The sequence below is a fragment of the Raphanus sativus genome, unplaced genomic scaffold, assembly GCF_000801105.2.
Source record: "Raphanus sativus cultivar WK10039 unplaced genomic scaffold, ASM80110v3 Scaffold0930, whole genome shotgun sequence".
Classification (NCBI taxonomy): Eukaryota; Viridiplantae; Streptophyta; class Magnoliopsida; order Brassicales; family Brassicaceae; genus Raphanus; species Raphanus sativus.
This window is the reverse complement of record NW_026616244.1, coordinates 1-12,260: the sequence shown is the minus strand read 5'-3', so window position 1 is coordinate 12,260 and position 12,260 is coordinate 1. Positions and strand designations below refer to the sequence as shown.

General features: G+C 46.5%; 25 non-coding genes across 25 annotated transcripts; all 25 read right to left on the bottom strand.

Moving 5' to 3' along the window:
- Positions 1–231: 231 nt before the first annotated feature.
- LOC130503364 (5S ribosomal RNA) lies at positions 232–350 on the bottom strand. The gene has a single exon (XR_008940771.1). It is a non-coding gene; the product is annotated as a 5S ribosomal RNA (ribosomal RNA).
- Positions 351–724: 374 nt separating this feature from the next.
- Positions 725–843, bottom strand: LOC130503363 (5S ribosomal RNA). Its single transcript, XR_008940770.1, has one exon. It is a non-coding gene; the product is annotated as a 5S ribosomal RNA (ribosomal RNA).
- Positions 844–1,218: 375 nt separating this feature from the next.
- LOC130503362 (5S ribosomal RNA) lies at positions 1,219–1,337 on the bottom strand. The gene has a single exon (XR_008940769.1). It is a non-coding gene; the product is annotated as a 5S ribosomal RNA (ribosomal RNA).
- A 374-nt stretch (positions 1,338–1,711) lies between these two features.
- LOC130503361 (5S ribosomal RNA) lies at positions 1,712–1,830 on the bottom strand. The gene has a single exon (XR_008940768.1). It is a non-coding gene; the product is annotated as a 5S ribosomal RNA (ribosomal RNA).
- A 374-nt stretch (positions 1,831–2,204) lies between these two features.
- Positions 2,205–2,323, bottom strand: LOC130503360 (5S ribosomal RNA). The gene has a single exon (XR_008940767.1). It is a non-coding gene; the product is annotated as a 5S ribosomal RNA (ribosomal RNA).
- A 374-nt stretch (positions 2,324–2,697) lies between these two features.
- LOC130503359 (5S ribosomal RNA) lies at positions 2,698–2,816 on the bottom strand. The gene has a single exon (XR_008940766.1). It is a non-coding gene; the product is annotated as a 5S ribosomal RNA (ribosomal RNA).
- A 374-nt stretch (positions 2,817–3,190) lies between these two features.
- LOC130503358 (5S ribosomal RNA) lies at positions 3,191–3,309 on the bottom strand. The gene has a single exon (XR_008940764.1). It is a non-coding gene; the product is annotated as a 5S ribosomal RNA (ribosomal RNA).
- Positions 3,310–3,683: 374 nt separating this feature from the next.
- Positions 3,684–3,802, bottom strand: LOC130503357 (5S ribosomal RNA). Its single transcript, XR_008940763.1, has one exon. It is a non-coding gene; the product is annotated as a 5S ribosomal RNA (ribosomal RNA).
- A 374-nt stretch (positions 3,803–4,176) lies between these two features.
- On the bottom strand, positions 4,177–4,295 carry LOC130503356 (5S ribosomal RNA). Its single transcript, XR_008940762.1, has one exon. It is a non-coding gene; the product is annotated as a 5S ribosomal RNA (ribosomal RNA).
- Positions 4,296–4,670: 375 nt separating this feature from the next.
- Positions 4,671–4,789, bottom strand: LOC130503353 (5S ribosomal RNA). The gene has a single exon (XR_008940760.1). It is a non-coding gene; the product is annotated as a 5S ribosomal RNA (ribosomal RNA).
- A 373-nt stretch (positions 4,790–5,162) lies between these two features.
- On the bottom strand, positions 5,163–5,281 carry LOC130503352 (5S ribosomal RNA). The gene has a single exon (XR_008940759.1). It is a non-coding gene; the product is annotated as a 5S ribosomal RNA (ribosomal RNA).
- A 374-nt stretch (positions 5,282–5,655) lies between these two features.
- Positions 5,656–5,774, bottom strand: LOC130503351 (5S ribosomal RNA). The gene has a single exon (XR_008940758.1). It is a non-coding gene; the product is annotated as a 5S ribosomal RNA (ribosomal RNA).
- Positions 5,775–6,149: 375 nt separating this feature from the next.
- On the bottom strand, positions 6,150–6,268 carry LOC130503350 (5S ribosomal RNA). The gene has a single exon (XR_008940757.1). It is a non-coding gene; the product is annotated as a 5S ribosomal RNA (ribosomal RNA).
- Positions 6,269–6,641: 373 nt separating this feature from the next.
- LOC130503349 (5S ribosomal RNA) lies at positions 6,642–6,760 on the bottom strand. Its single transcript, XR_008940756.1, has one exon. It is a non-coding gene; the product is annotated as a 5S ribosomal RNA (ribosomal RNA).
- A 374-nt stretch (positions 6,761–7,134) lies between these two features.
- Positions 7,135–7,253, bottom strand: LOC130503348 (5S ribosomal RNA). Its single transcript, XR_008940755.1, has one exon. It is a non-coding gene; the product is annotated as a 5S ribosomal RNA (ribosomal RNA).
- Positions 7,254–7,628: 375 nt separating this feature from the next.
- Positions 7,629–7,747, bottom strand: LOC130503347 (5S ribosomal RNA). The gene has a single exon (XR_008940754.1). It is a non-coding gene; the product is annotated as a 5S ribosomal RNA (ribosomal RNA).
- Positions 7,748–8,121: 374 nt separating this feature from the next.
- Positions 8,122–8,240, bottom strand: LOC130503346 (5S ribosomal RNA). Its single transcript, XR_008940753.1, has one exon. It is a non-coding gene; the product is annotated as a 5S ribosomal RNA (ribosomal RNA).
- Positions 8,241–8,615: 375 nt separating this feature from the next.
- LOC130503345 (5S ribosomal RNA) lies at positions 8,616–8,734 on the bottom strand. The gene has a single exon (XR_008940752.1). It is a non-coding gene; the product is annotated as a 5S ribosomal RNA (ribosomal RNA).
- A 375-nt stretch (positions 8,735–9,109) lies between these two features.
- Positions 9,110–9,228, bottom strand: LOC130503342 (5S ribosomal RNA). Its single transcript, XR_008940750.1, has one exon. It is a non-coding gene; the product is annotated as a 5S ribosomal RNA (ribosomal RNA).
- A 375-nt stretch (positions 9,229–9,603) lies between these two features.
- Positions 9,604–9,722, bottom strand: LOC130503388 (5S ribosomal RNA). The gene has a single exon (XR_008940795.1). It is a non-coding gene; the product is annotated as a 5S ribosomal RNA (ribosomal RNA).
- Positions 9,723–10,096: 374 nt separating this feature from the next.
- LOC130503377 (5S ribosomal RNA) lies at positions 10,097–10,215 on the bottom strand. Its single transcript, XR_008940784.1, has one exon. It is a non-coding gene; the product is annotated as a 5S ribosomal RNA (ribosomal RNA).
- Positions 10,216–10,588: 373 nt separating this feature from the next.
- LOC130503366 (5S ribosomal RNA) lies at positions 10,589–10,707 on the bottom strand. Its single transcript, XR_008940773.1, has one exon. It is a non-coding gene; the product is annotated as a 5S ribosomal RNA (ribosomal RNA).
- Positions 10,708–11,081: 374 nt separating this feature from the next.
- On the bottom strand, positions 11,082–11,200 carry LOC130503355 (5S ribosomal RNA). Its single transcript, XR_008940761.1, has one exon. It is a non-coding gene; the product is annotated as a 5S ribosomal RNA (ribosomal RNA).
- A 374-nt stretch (positions 11,201–11,574) lies between these two features.
- On the bottom strand, positions 11,575–11,693 carry LOC130503336 (5S ribosomal RNA). The gene has a single exon (XR_008940744.1). It is a non-coding gene; the product is annotated as a 5S ribosomal RNA (ribosomal RNA).
- A 376-nt stretch (positions 11,694–12,069) lies between these two features.
- Positions 12,070–12,187, bottom strand: LOC130503340 (5S ribosomal RNA). The gene has a single exon (XR_008940748.1). It is a non-coding gene; the product is annotated as a 5S ribosomal RNA (ribosomal RNA).
- Positions 12,188–12,260: the final 73 nt, after the last annotated feature.

Sequence of the window (12,260 nt, the reverse complement as noted above, 5' to 3'; positions counted from 1 at the left end):
ACCCGGAAACAGCGAATCGCATCTCGTTCACAGCCCGTAACATTCGGCAGCCTGTTTGAGGCTCTAAACGGCTGAATTTGGGCTCGAAAAATGGCCAGGCCTATTCACTGACCTAGATGGTTTTGGGGGCTTTCCGAAATGGTGCTGTGGGCGGCGTAGTTCCTCACGGTTAAAAAGTTATGGGGTTTTAAAGATGAGACGCGTTTCAAAATGAAGAAAAAAAAATAAAAAGGGGTGCAACACGAGGACTTCCCGGGAGGTCACCCATCCTAGTACTACTCTCGCCCAAGCACGCTTAACTGCGGAGTTCTGATGGGATCCGGTGCATTAGTGCTGGTATGATCGCACCCGTTAGTACATGACTCGCGATTCCATATATCCTTTTCGTCGGAGAGCACGAGTAGATTTGCGTGGAGCCCACAAGTTTTTTTTTTTTTTTGACTTTTTCCATGCATCAAAATGTATGAAATTTGATGTAGTAAACTGCAAAAGCACCCGGAAACAGCGAATCGCATCTCGTTCACAGCCCGTAACATTCGGCAGCCTGTTTGAGGCTCTAAACGGCTGAATTTGGGCTCGAAAAATGGCCAGGCCTATTCACTGACCTAGATGGTTTTGGGGGCTTTCCGAAATGGTGCTGTGGGCGGCGTAGTTCCTCACGGTTAAAAAGTTATGGGGTTTTAAAGATGAGACGCGTTTCAAAATGAAGAAAAAAAAATAAAAAGGGGTGCAACACGAGGACTTCCCGGGAGGTCACCCATCCTAGTACTACTCTCGCCCAAGCACGCTTAACTGCGGAGTTCTGATGGGATCCGGTGCATTAGTGCTGGTATGATCGCACCCGTTAGTACATGACTCGCGATTCCATATATCCTTTTCGTCGGAGAGCACGAGTAGATTTGCGTGGAGCCCACAAGTTTTTTTTTTTTTTTTGACTTTTTCCATGCATCAAAATGTATGAAATTTGATGTAGTAAACTGCAAAAGCACCCGGAAACAGCGAATCGCATCTCGTTCACAGCCCGTAACATTCGGCAGCCTGTTTGAGGCTCTAAACGGCTGAATTTGGGCTCGAAAAATGGCCAGGCCTATTCACTGACCTAGATGGTTTTGGGGGCTTTCCGAAATGGTGCTGTGGGCGGCGTAGTTCCTCACGGTTAAAAAGTTATGGGGTTTTAAAGATGAGACGCGTTTCAAAATGAAGAAAAAAAAATAAAAAGGGGTGCAACACGAGGACTTCCCGGGAGGTCACCCATCCTAGTACTACTCTCGCCCAAGCACGCTTAACTGCGGAGTTCTGATGGGATCCGGTGCATTAGTGCTGGTATGATCGCACCCGTTAGTACATGACTCGCGATTCCATATATCCTTTTCGTCGGAGAGCACGAGTAGATTTGCGTGGAGCCCACAAGTTTTTTTTTTTTTTTGACTTTTTCCATGCATCAAAATGTATGAAATTTGATGTAGTAAACTGCAAAAGCACCCGGAAACAGCGAATCGCATCTCGTTCACAGCCCGTAACATTCGGCAGCCTGTTTGAGGCTCTAAACGGCTGAATTTGGGCTCGAAAAATGGCCAGGCCTATTCACTGACCTAGATGGTTTTGGGGGCTTTCCGAAATGGTGCTGTGGGCGGCGTAGTTCCTCACGGTTAAAAAGTTATGGGGTTTTAAAGATGAGACGCGTTTCAAAATGAAGAAAAAAAAATAAAAAGGGGTGCAACACGAGGACTTCCCGGGAGGTCACCCATCCTAGTACTACTCTCGCCCAAGCACGCTTAACTGCGGAGTTCTGATGGGATCCGGTGCATTAGTGCTGGTATGATCGCACCCGTTAGTACATGACTCGCGATTCCATATATCCTTTTCGTCGGAGAGCACGAGTAGATTTGCGTGGAGCCCACAAGTTTTTTTTTTTTTTTGACTTTTTCCATGCATCAAAATGTATGAAATTTGATGTAGTAAACTGCAAAAGCACCCGGAAACAGCGAATCGCATCTCGTTCACAGCCCGTAACATTCGGCAGCCTGTTTGAGGCTCTAAACGGCTGAATTTGGGCTCGAAAAATGGCCAGGCCTATTCACTGACCTAGATGGTTTTGGGGGCTTTCCGAAATGGTGCTGTGGGCGGCGTAGTTCCTCACGGTTAAAAAGTTATGGGGTTTTAAAGATGAGACGCGTTTCAAAATGAAGAAAAAAAAATAAAAAGGGGTGCAACACGAGGACTTCCCGGGAGGTCACCCATCCTAGTACTACTCTCGCCCAAGCACGCTTAACTGCGGAGTTCTGATGGGATCCGGTGCATTAGTGCTGGTATGATCGCACCCGTTAGTACATGACTCGCGATTCCATATATCCTTTTCGTCGGAGAGCACGAGTAGATTTGCGTGGAGCCCACAAGTTTTTTTTTTTTTTTGACTTTTTCCATGCATCAAAATGTATGAAATTTGATGTAGTAAACTGCAAAAGCACCCGGAAACAGCGAATCGCATCTCGTTCACAGCCCGTAACATTCGGCAGCCTGTTTGAGGCTCTAAACGGCTGAATTTGGGCTCGAAAAATGGCCAGGCCTATTCACTGACCTAGATGGTTTTGGGGGCTTTCCGAAATGGTGCTGTGGGCGGCGTAGTTCCTCACGGTTAAAAAGTTATGGGGTTTTAAAGATGAGACGCGTTTCAAAATGAAGAAAAAAAAATAAAAAGGGGTGCAACACGAGGACTTCCCGGGAGGTCACCCATCCTAGTACTACTCTCGCCCAAGCACGCTTAACTGCGGAGTTCTGATGGGATCCGGTGCATTAGTGCTGGTATGATCGCACCCGTTAGTACATGACTCGCGATTCCATATATCCTTTTCGTCGGAGAGCACGAGTAGATTTGCGTGGAGCCCACAAGTTTTTTTTTTTTTTTGACTTTTTCCATGCATCAAAATGTATGAAATTTGATGTAGTAAACTGCAAAAGCACCCGGAAACAGCGAATCGCATCTCGTTCACAGCCCGTAACATTCGGCAGCCTGTTTGAGGCTCTAAACGGCTGAATTTGGGCTCGAAAAATGGCCAGGCCTATTCACTGACCTAGATGGTTTTGGGGGCTTTCCGAAATGGTGCTGTGGGCGGCGTAGTTCCTCACGGTTAAAAAGTTATGGGGTTTTAAAGATGAGACGCGTTTCAAAATGAAGAAAAAAAAATAAAAAGGGGTGCAACACGAGGACTTCCCGGGAGGTCACCCATCCTAGTACTACTCTCGCCCAAGCACGCTTAACTGCGGAGTTCTGATGGGATCCGGTGCATTAGTGCTGGTATGATCGCACCCGTTAGTACATGACTCGCGATTCCATATATCCTTTTCGTCGGAGAGCACGAGTAGATTTGCGTGGAGCCCACAAGTTTTTTTTTTTTTTTGACTTTTTCCATGCATCAAAATGTATGAAATTTGATGTAGTAAACTGCAAAAGCACCCGGAAACAGCGAATCGCATCTCGTTCACAGCCCGTAACATTCGGCAGCCTGTTTGAGGCTCTAAACGGCTGAATTTGGGCTCGAAAAATGGCCAGGCCTATTCACTGACCTAGATGGTTTTGGGGGCTTTCCGAAATGGTGCTGTGGGCGGCGTAGTTCCTCACGGTTAAAAAGTTATGGGGTTTTAAAGATGAGACGCGTTTCAAAATGAAGAAAAAAAAATAAAAAGGGGTGCAACACGAGGACTTCCCGGGAGGTCACCCATCCTAGTACTACTCTCGCCCAAGCACGCTTAACTGCGGAGTTCTGATGGGATCCGGTGCATTAGTGCTGGTATGATCGCACCCGTTAGTACATGACTCGCGATTCCATATATCCTTTTCGTCGGAGAGCACGAGTAGATTTGCGTGGAGCCCACAAGTTTTTTTTTTTTTTTGACTTTTTCCATGCATCAAAATGTATGAAATTTGATGTAGTAAACTGCAAAAGCACCCGGAAACAGCGAATCGCATCTCGTTCACAGCCCGTAACATTCGGCAGCCTGTTTGAGGCTCTAAACGGCTGAATTTGGGCTCGAAAAATGGCCAGGCCTATTCACTGACCTAGATGGTTTTGGGGGCTTTCCGAAATGGTGCTGTGGGCGGCGTAGTTCCTCACGGTTAAAAAGTTATGGGGTTTTAAAGATGAGACGCGTTTCAAAATGAAGAAAAAAAAATAAAAAGGGGTGCAACACGAGGACTTCCCGGGAGGTCACCCATCCTAGTACTACTCTCGCCCAAGCACGCTTAACTGCGGAGTTCTGATGGGATCCGGTGCATTAGTGCTGGTATGATCGCACCCGTTAGTACATGACTCGCGATTCCATATATCCTTTTCGTCGGAGAGCACGAGTAGATTTGCGTGGAGCCCACAAGTTTTTTTTTTTTTTTTGACTTTTTCCATGCATCAAAATGTATGAAATTTGATGTAGTAAACTGCAAAAGCACCCGGAAACAGCGAATCGCATCTCGTTCACAGCCCGTAACATTCGGCAGCCTGTTTGAGGCTCTAAACGGCTGAATTTGGGCTCGAAAAATGGCCAGGCCTATTCACTGACCTAGATGGTTTTGGGGGCTTTCCGAAATGGTGCTGTGGGCGGCGTAGTTCCTCACGGTTAAAAAGTTATGGGGTTTTAAAGATGAGACGCGTTTCAAAATGAAGAAAAAAAAATAAAAAGGGGTGCAACACGAGGACTTCCCGGGAGGTCACCCATCCTAGTACTACTCTCGCCCAAGCACGCTTAACTGCGGAGTTCTGATGGGATCCGGTGCATTAGTGCTGGTATGATCGCACCCGTTAGTACATGACTCGCGATTCCATATATCCTTTTCGTCGGAGAGCACGAGTAGATTTGCGTGGAGCCCACAAGTTTTTTTTTTTTTTTGACTTTTTCCATGCATCAAAATGTATGAAATTTGATGTAGTAAACTGCAAAAGCACCCGGAAACAGCGAATCGCATCTCGTTCACAGCCCGTAACATTCGGCAGCCTGTTTGAGGCTCTAAACGGCTGAATTTGGGCTCGAAAAATGGCCAGGCCTATTCACTGACCTAGATGGTTTTGGGGGCTTTCCGAAATGGTGCTGTGGGCGGCGTAGTTCCTCACGGTTAAAAAGTTATGGGGTTTTAAAGATGAGACGCGTTTCAAAATGAAAAAAAAAAATAAAAAGGGGTGCAACACGAGGACTTCCCGGGAGGTCACCCATCCTAGTACTACTCTCGCCCAAGCACGCTTAACTGCGGAGTTCTGATGGGATCCGGTGCATTAGTGCTGGTATGATCGCACCCGTTAGTACATGACTCGCGATTCCATATATCCTTTTCGTCGGAGAGCACGAGTAGATTTGCGTGGAGCCCACAAGTTTTTTTTTTTTTTTGACTTTTTCCATGCATCAAAATGTATGAAATTTGATGTAGTAAACTGCAAAAGCACCCGGAAACAGCGAATCGCATCTCGTTCACAGCCCGTAACATTCGGCAGCCTGTTTGAGGCTCTAAACGGCTGAATTTGGGCTCGAAAAATGGCCAGGCCTATTCACTGACCTAGATGGTTTTGGGGGCTTTCCGAAATGGTGCTGTGGGCGGCGTAGTTCCTCACGGTTAAAAAGTTATGGGGTTTTAAAGATGAGACGCGTTTCAAAATGAAGAAAAAAAAATAAAAAGGGGTGCAACACGAGGACTTCCCGGGAGGTCACCCATCCTAGTACTACTCTCGCCCAAGCACGCTTAACTGCGGAGTTCTGATGGGATCCGGTGCATTAGTGCTGGTATGATCGCACCCGTTAGTACATGACTCGCGATTCCATATATCCTTTTCGTCGGAGAGCACGAGTAGATTTGCGTGGAGCCCACAAGTTTTTTTTTTTTTTTTGACTTTTTCCATGCATCAAAATGTATGAAATTTGATGTAGTAAACTGCAAAAGCACCCGGAAACAGCGAATCGCATCTCGTTCACAGCCCGTAACATTCGGCAGCCTGTTTGAGGCTCTAAACGGCTGAATTTGGGCTCGAAAAATGGCCAGGCCTATTCACTGACCTAGATGGTTTTGGGGGCTTTCCGAAATGGTGCTGTGGGCGGCGTAGTTCCTCACGGTTAAAAAGTTATGGGGTTTTAAAGATGAGACGCGTTTCAAAATGAAGAAAAAAAAATAAAAAGGGGTGCAACACGAGGACTTCCCGGGAGGTCACCCATCCTAGTACTACTCTCGCCCAAGCACGCTTAACTGCGGAGTTCTGATGGGATCCGGTGCATTAGTGCTGGTATGATCGCACCCGTTAGTACATGACTCGCGATTCCATATATCCTTTTCGTCGGAGAGCACGAGTAGATTTGCGTGGAGCCCACAAGTTTTTTTTTTTTTTGACTTTTTCCATGCATCAAAATGTATGAAATTTGATGTAGTAAACTGCAAAAGCACCCGGAAACAGCGAATCGCATCTCGTTCACAGCCCGTAACATTCGGCAGCCTGTTTGAGGCTCTAAACGGCTGAATTTGGGCTCGAAAAATGGCCAGGCCTATTCACTGACCTAGATGGTTTTGGGGGCTTTCCGAAATGGTGCTGTGGGCGGCGTAGTTCCTCACGGTTAAAAAGTTATGGGGTTTTAAAGATGAGACGCGTTTCAAAATGAAGAAAAAAAAATAAAAAGGGGTGCAACACGAGGACTTCCCGGGAGGTCACCCATCCTAGTACTACTCTCGCCCAAGCACGCTTAACTGCGGAGTTCTGATGGGATCCGGTGCATTAGTGCTGGTATGATCGCACCCGTTAGTACATGACTCGCGATTCCATATATCCTTTTCGTCGGAGAGCACGAGTAGATTTGCGTGGAGCCCACAAGTTTTTTTTTTTTTTTGACTTTTTCCATGCATCAAAATGTATGAAATTTGATGTAGTAAACTGCAAAAGCACCCGGAAACAGCGAATCGCATCTCGTTCACAGCCCGTAACATTCGGCAGCCTGTTTGAGGCTCTAAACGGCTGAATTTGGGCTCGAAAAATGGCCAGGCCTATTCACTGACCTAGATGGTTTTGGGGGCTTTCCGAAATGGTGCTGTGGGCGGCGTAGTTCCTCACGGTTAAAAAGTTATGGGGTTTTAAAGATGAGACGCGTTTCAAAATGAAGAAAAAAAAATAAAAAGGGGTGCAACACGAGGACTTCCCGGGAGGTCACCCATCCTAGTACTACTCTCGCCCAAGCACGCTTAACTGCGGAGTTCTGATGGGATCCGGTGCATTAGTGCTGGTATGATCGCACCCGTTAGTACATGACTCGCGATTCCATATATCCTTTTCGTCGGAGAGCACGAGTAGATTTGCGTGGAGCCCACAAGTTTTTTTTTTTTTTTTGACTTTTTCCATGCATCAAAATGTATGAAATTTGATGTAGTAAACTGCAAAAGCACCCGGAAACAGCGAATCGCATCTCGTTCACAGCCCGTAACATTCGGCAGCCTGTTTGAGGCTCTAAACGGCTGAATTTGGGCTCGAAAAATGGCCAGGCCTATTCACTGACCTAGATGGTTTTGGGGGCTTTCCGAAATGGTGCTGTGGGCGGCGTAGTTCCTCACGGTTAAAAAGTTATGGGGTTTTAAAGATGAGACGCGTTTCAAAATGAAGAAAAAAAAATAAAAAGGGGTGCAACACGAGGACTTCCCGGGAGGTCACCCATCCTAGTACTACTCTCGCCCAAGCACGCTTAACTGCGGAGTTCTGATGGGATCCGGTGCATTAGTGCTGGTATGATCGCACCCGTTAGTACATGACTCGCGATTCCATATATCCTTTTCGTCGGAGAGCACGAGTAGATTTGCGTGGAGCCCACAAGTTTTTTTTTTTTTTTGACTTTTTCCATGCATCAAAATGTATGAAATTTGATGTAGTAAACTGCAAAAGCACCCGGAAACAGCGAATCGCATCTCGTTCACAGCCCGTAACATTCGGCAGCCTGTTTGAGGCTCTAAACGGCTGAATTTGGGCTCGAAAAATGGCCAGGCCTATTCACTGACCTAGATGGTTTTGGGGGCTTTCCGAAATGGTGCTGTGGGCGGCGTAGTTCCTCACGGTTAAAAAGTTATGGGGTTTTAAAGATGAGACGCGTTTCAAAATGAAGAAAAAAAAATAAAAAGGGGTGCAACACGAGGACTTCCCGGGAGGTCACCCATCCTAGTACTACTCTCGCCCAAGCACGCTTAACTGCGGAGTTCTGATGGGATCCGGTGCATTAGTGCTGGTATGATCGCACCCGTTAGTACATGACTCGCGATTCCATATATCCTTTTCGTCGGAGAGCACGAGTAGATTTGCGTGGAGCCCACAAGTTTTTTTTTTTTTTTTGACTTTTTCCATGCATCAAAATGTATGAAATTTGATGTAGTAAACTGCAAAAGCACCCGGAAACAGCGAATCGCATCTCGTTCACAGCCCGTAACATTCGGCAGCCTGTTTGAGGCTCTAAACGGCTGAATTTGGGCTCGAAAAATGGCCAGGCCTATTCACTGACCTAGATGGTTTTGGGGGCTTTCCGAAATGGTGCTGTGGGCGGCGTAGTTCCTCACGGTTAAAAAGTTATGGGGTTTTAAAGATGAGACGCGTTTCAAAATGAAGAAAAAAAAATAAAAAGGGGTGCAACACGAGGACTTCCCGGGAGGTCACCCATCCTAGTACTACTCTCGCCCAAGCACGCTTAACTGCGGAGTTCTGATGGGATCCGGTGCATTAGTGCTGGTATGATCGCACCCGTTAGTACATGACTCGCGATTCCATATATCCTTTTCGTCGGAGAGCACGAGTAGATTTGCGTGGAGCCCACAAGTTTTTTTTTTTTTTTTGACTTTTTCCATGCATCAAAATGTATGAAATTTGATGTAGTAAACTGCAAAAGCACCCGGAAACAGCGAATCGCATCTCGTTCACAGCCCGTAACATTCGGCAGCCTGTTTGAGGCTCTAAACGGCTGAATTTGGGCTCGAAAAATGGCCAGGCCTATTCACTGACCTAGATGGTTTTGGGGGCTTTCCGAAATGGTGCTGTGGGCGGCGTAGTTCCTCACGGTTAAAAAGTTATGGGGTTTTAAAGATGAGACGCGTTTCAAAATGAAGAAAAAAAAATAAAAAGGGGTGCAACACGAGGACTTCCCGGGAGGTCACCCATCCTAGTACTACTCTCGCCCAAGCACGCTTAACTGCGGAGTTCTGATGGGATCCGGTGCATTAGTGCTGGTATGATCGCACCCGTTAGTACATGACTCGCGATTCCATATATCCTTTTCGTCGGAGAGCACGAGTAGATTTGCGTGGAGCCCACAAGTTTTTTTTTTTTTTTTGACTTTTTCCATGCATCAAAATGTATGAAATTTGATGTAGTAAACTGCAAAAGCACCCGGAAACAGCGAATCGCATCTCGTTCACAGCCCGTAACATTCGGCAGCCTGTTTGAGGCTCTAAACGGCTGAATTTGGGCTCGAAAAATGGCCAGGCCTATTCACTGACCTAGATGGTTTTGGGGGCTTTCCGAAATGGTGCTGTGGGCGGCGTAGTTCCTCACGGTTAAAAAGTTATGGGGTTTTAAAGATGAGACGCGTTTCAAAATGAAGAAAAAAAAATAAAAAGGGGTGCAACACGAGGACTTCCCGGGAGGTCACCCATCCTAGTACTACTCTCGCCCAAGCACGCTTAACTGCGGAGTTCTGATGGGATCCGGTGCATTAGTGCTGGTATGATCGCACCCGTTAGTACATGACTCGCGATTCCATATATCCTTTTCGTCGGAGAGCACGAGTAGATTTGCGTGGAGCCCACAAGTTTTTTTTTTTTTTTGACTTTTTCCATGCATCAAAATGTATGAAATTTGATGTAGTAAACTGCAAAAGCACCCGGAAACAGCGAATCGCATCTCGTTCACAGCCCGTAACATTCGGCAGCCTGTTTGAGGCTCTAAACGGCTGAATTTGGGCTCGAAAAATGGCCAGGCCTATTCACTGACCTAGATGGTTTTGGGGGCTTTCCGAAATGGTGCTGTGGGCGGCGTAGTTCCTCACGGTTAAAAAGTTATGGGGTTTTAAAGATGAGACGCGTTTCAAAATGAAGAAAAAAAAATAAAAAGGGGTGCAACACGAGGACTTCCCGGGAGGTCACCCATCCTAGTACTACTCTCGCCCAAGCACGCTTAACTGCGGAGTTCTGATGGGATCCGGTGCATTAGTGCTGGTATGATCGCACCCGTTAGTACATGACTCGCGATTCCATATATCCTTTTCGTCGGAGAGCACGAGTAGATTTGCGTGGAGCCCACAAGTTTTTTTTTTTTTTGACTTTTTCCATGCATCAAAATGTATGAAATTTGATGTAGTAAACTGCAAAAGCACCCGGAAACAGCGAATCGCATCTCGTTCACAGCCCGTAACATTCGGCAGCCTGTTTGAGGCTCTAAACGGCTGAATTTGGGCTCGAAAAATGGCCAGGCCTATTCACTGACCTAGATGGTTTTGGGGGCTTTCCGAAATGGTGCTGTGGGCGGCGTAGTTCCTCACGGTTAAAAAGTTATGGGGTTTTAAAGATGAGACGCGTTTCAAAATGAAGAAAAAAAAATAAAAAGGGGTGCAACACGAGGACTTCCCGGGAGGTCACCCATCCTAGTACTACTCTCGCCCAAGCACGCTTAACTGCGGAGTTCTGATGGGATCCGGTGCATTAGTGCTGGTATGATCGCACCCGTTAGTACATGACTCGCGATTCCATATATCCTTTTCGTCGGAGAGCACGAGTAGATTTGCGTGGAGCCCACAAGTTTTTTTTTTTTTTTTGACTTTTTCCATGCATCAAAATGTATGAAATTTGATGTAGTAAACTGCAAAAGCACCCGGAAACAGCGAATCGCATCTCGTTCACAGCCCGTAACATTCGGCAGCCTGTTTGAGGCTCTAAACGGCTGAATTTGGGCTCGAAAAATGGCCAGGCCTATTCACTGACCTAGATGGTTTTGGGGGCTTTCCGAAATGGTGCTGTGGGCGGCGTAGTTCCTCACGGTTAAAAAGTTATGGGGTTTTAAAGATGAGACGCGTTTCAAAATGAAGAAAAAAAATAAAAAGGGGTGCAACACGAGGACTTCCCGGGAGGTCACCCATCCTAGTACTACTCTCGCCCAAGCACGCTTAACTGCGGAGTTCTGATGGGATCCGGTGCATTAGTGCTGGTATGATCGCACCCGTTAGTACATGACTCGCGATTCCATATATCCTTTTCGTCGGAGAGCACGAGTAGATTTGCGTGGAGCCCACAAGTTTTTTTTTTTTTTTGACTTTTTCCATGCATCAAAATGTATGAAATTTGATGTAGTAAACTGCAAAAGCACCCGGAAACAGCGAATCGCATCTCGTTCACAGCCCGTAACATTCGGCAGCCTGTTTGAGGCTCTAAACGGCTGAATTTGGGCTCGAAAAATGGCCAGGCCTATTCACTGACCTAGATGGTTTTGGGGGCTTTCCGAAATGGTGCTGTGGGCGGCGTAGTTCCTCACGGTTAAAAAGTTATGGGGTTTTAAAGATGAGACGCGTTTCAAAATGAAGAAAAAAAAATAAAAAGGGGTGCAACACGAGGACTTCCCGGGAGGTCACCCATCCTAGTACTACTCTCGCCCAAGCACGCTTAACTGCGGAGTTCTGATGGGATCCGGTGCATTAGTGCTGGTATGATCGCACCCGTTAGTACATGACTCGCGATTCCATATATCCTTTTCGTCGGAGAGCACGAGTAGATTTGCGTGGAGCCCACAAGTTTTTTTTTTTTTTTTGACTTTTTCCATGCATCAAAATGTATGAAATTTGATGTAGTAAACTGCAAAAGCACCCGGAAACAGCGAATCGCATCTCGTTCACAGCCCGTAACATTCGGCAGCCTGTTTGAGGCTCTAAACGGCTGAATTTGGGCTCGAAAAATGGCCAGGCCTATTCACTGACCTAGATGGTTTTGGGGGCTTTCCGAAATGGTGCTGTGGGCGGCGTAGTTCCTCACGGTTAAAAAGTTATGGGGTTTTAAAGATGAGACGCGTTTTCAAAATGAAGAAAAAAAAATAAAAAGGGGTGCAACACGAGGACTTCCCGGAGGTCACCCATCCTAGTACTACTCTCGCCCAAGCACGCTTAACTGCGGAGTTCTGATGGGATCCGGTGCATTAGTGCTGGTATGATCGCACCCGTTAGTACATGACTTCGCGATTCCATATATCCTTTTCCGTCGGAGAGCACGAGTAGATTTGCGTGGAGCCCAA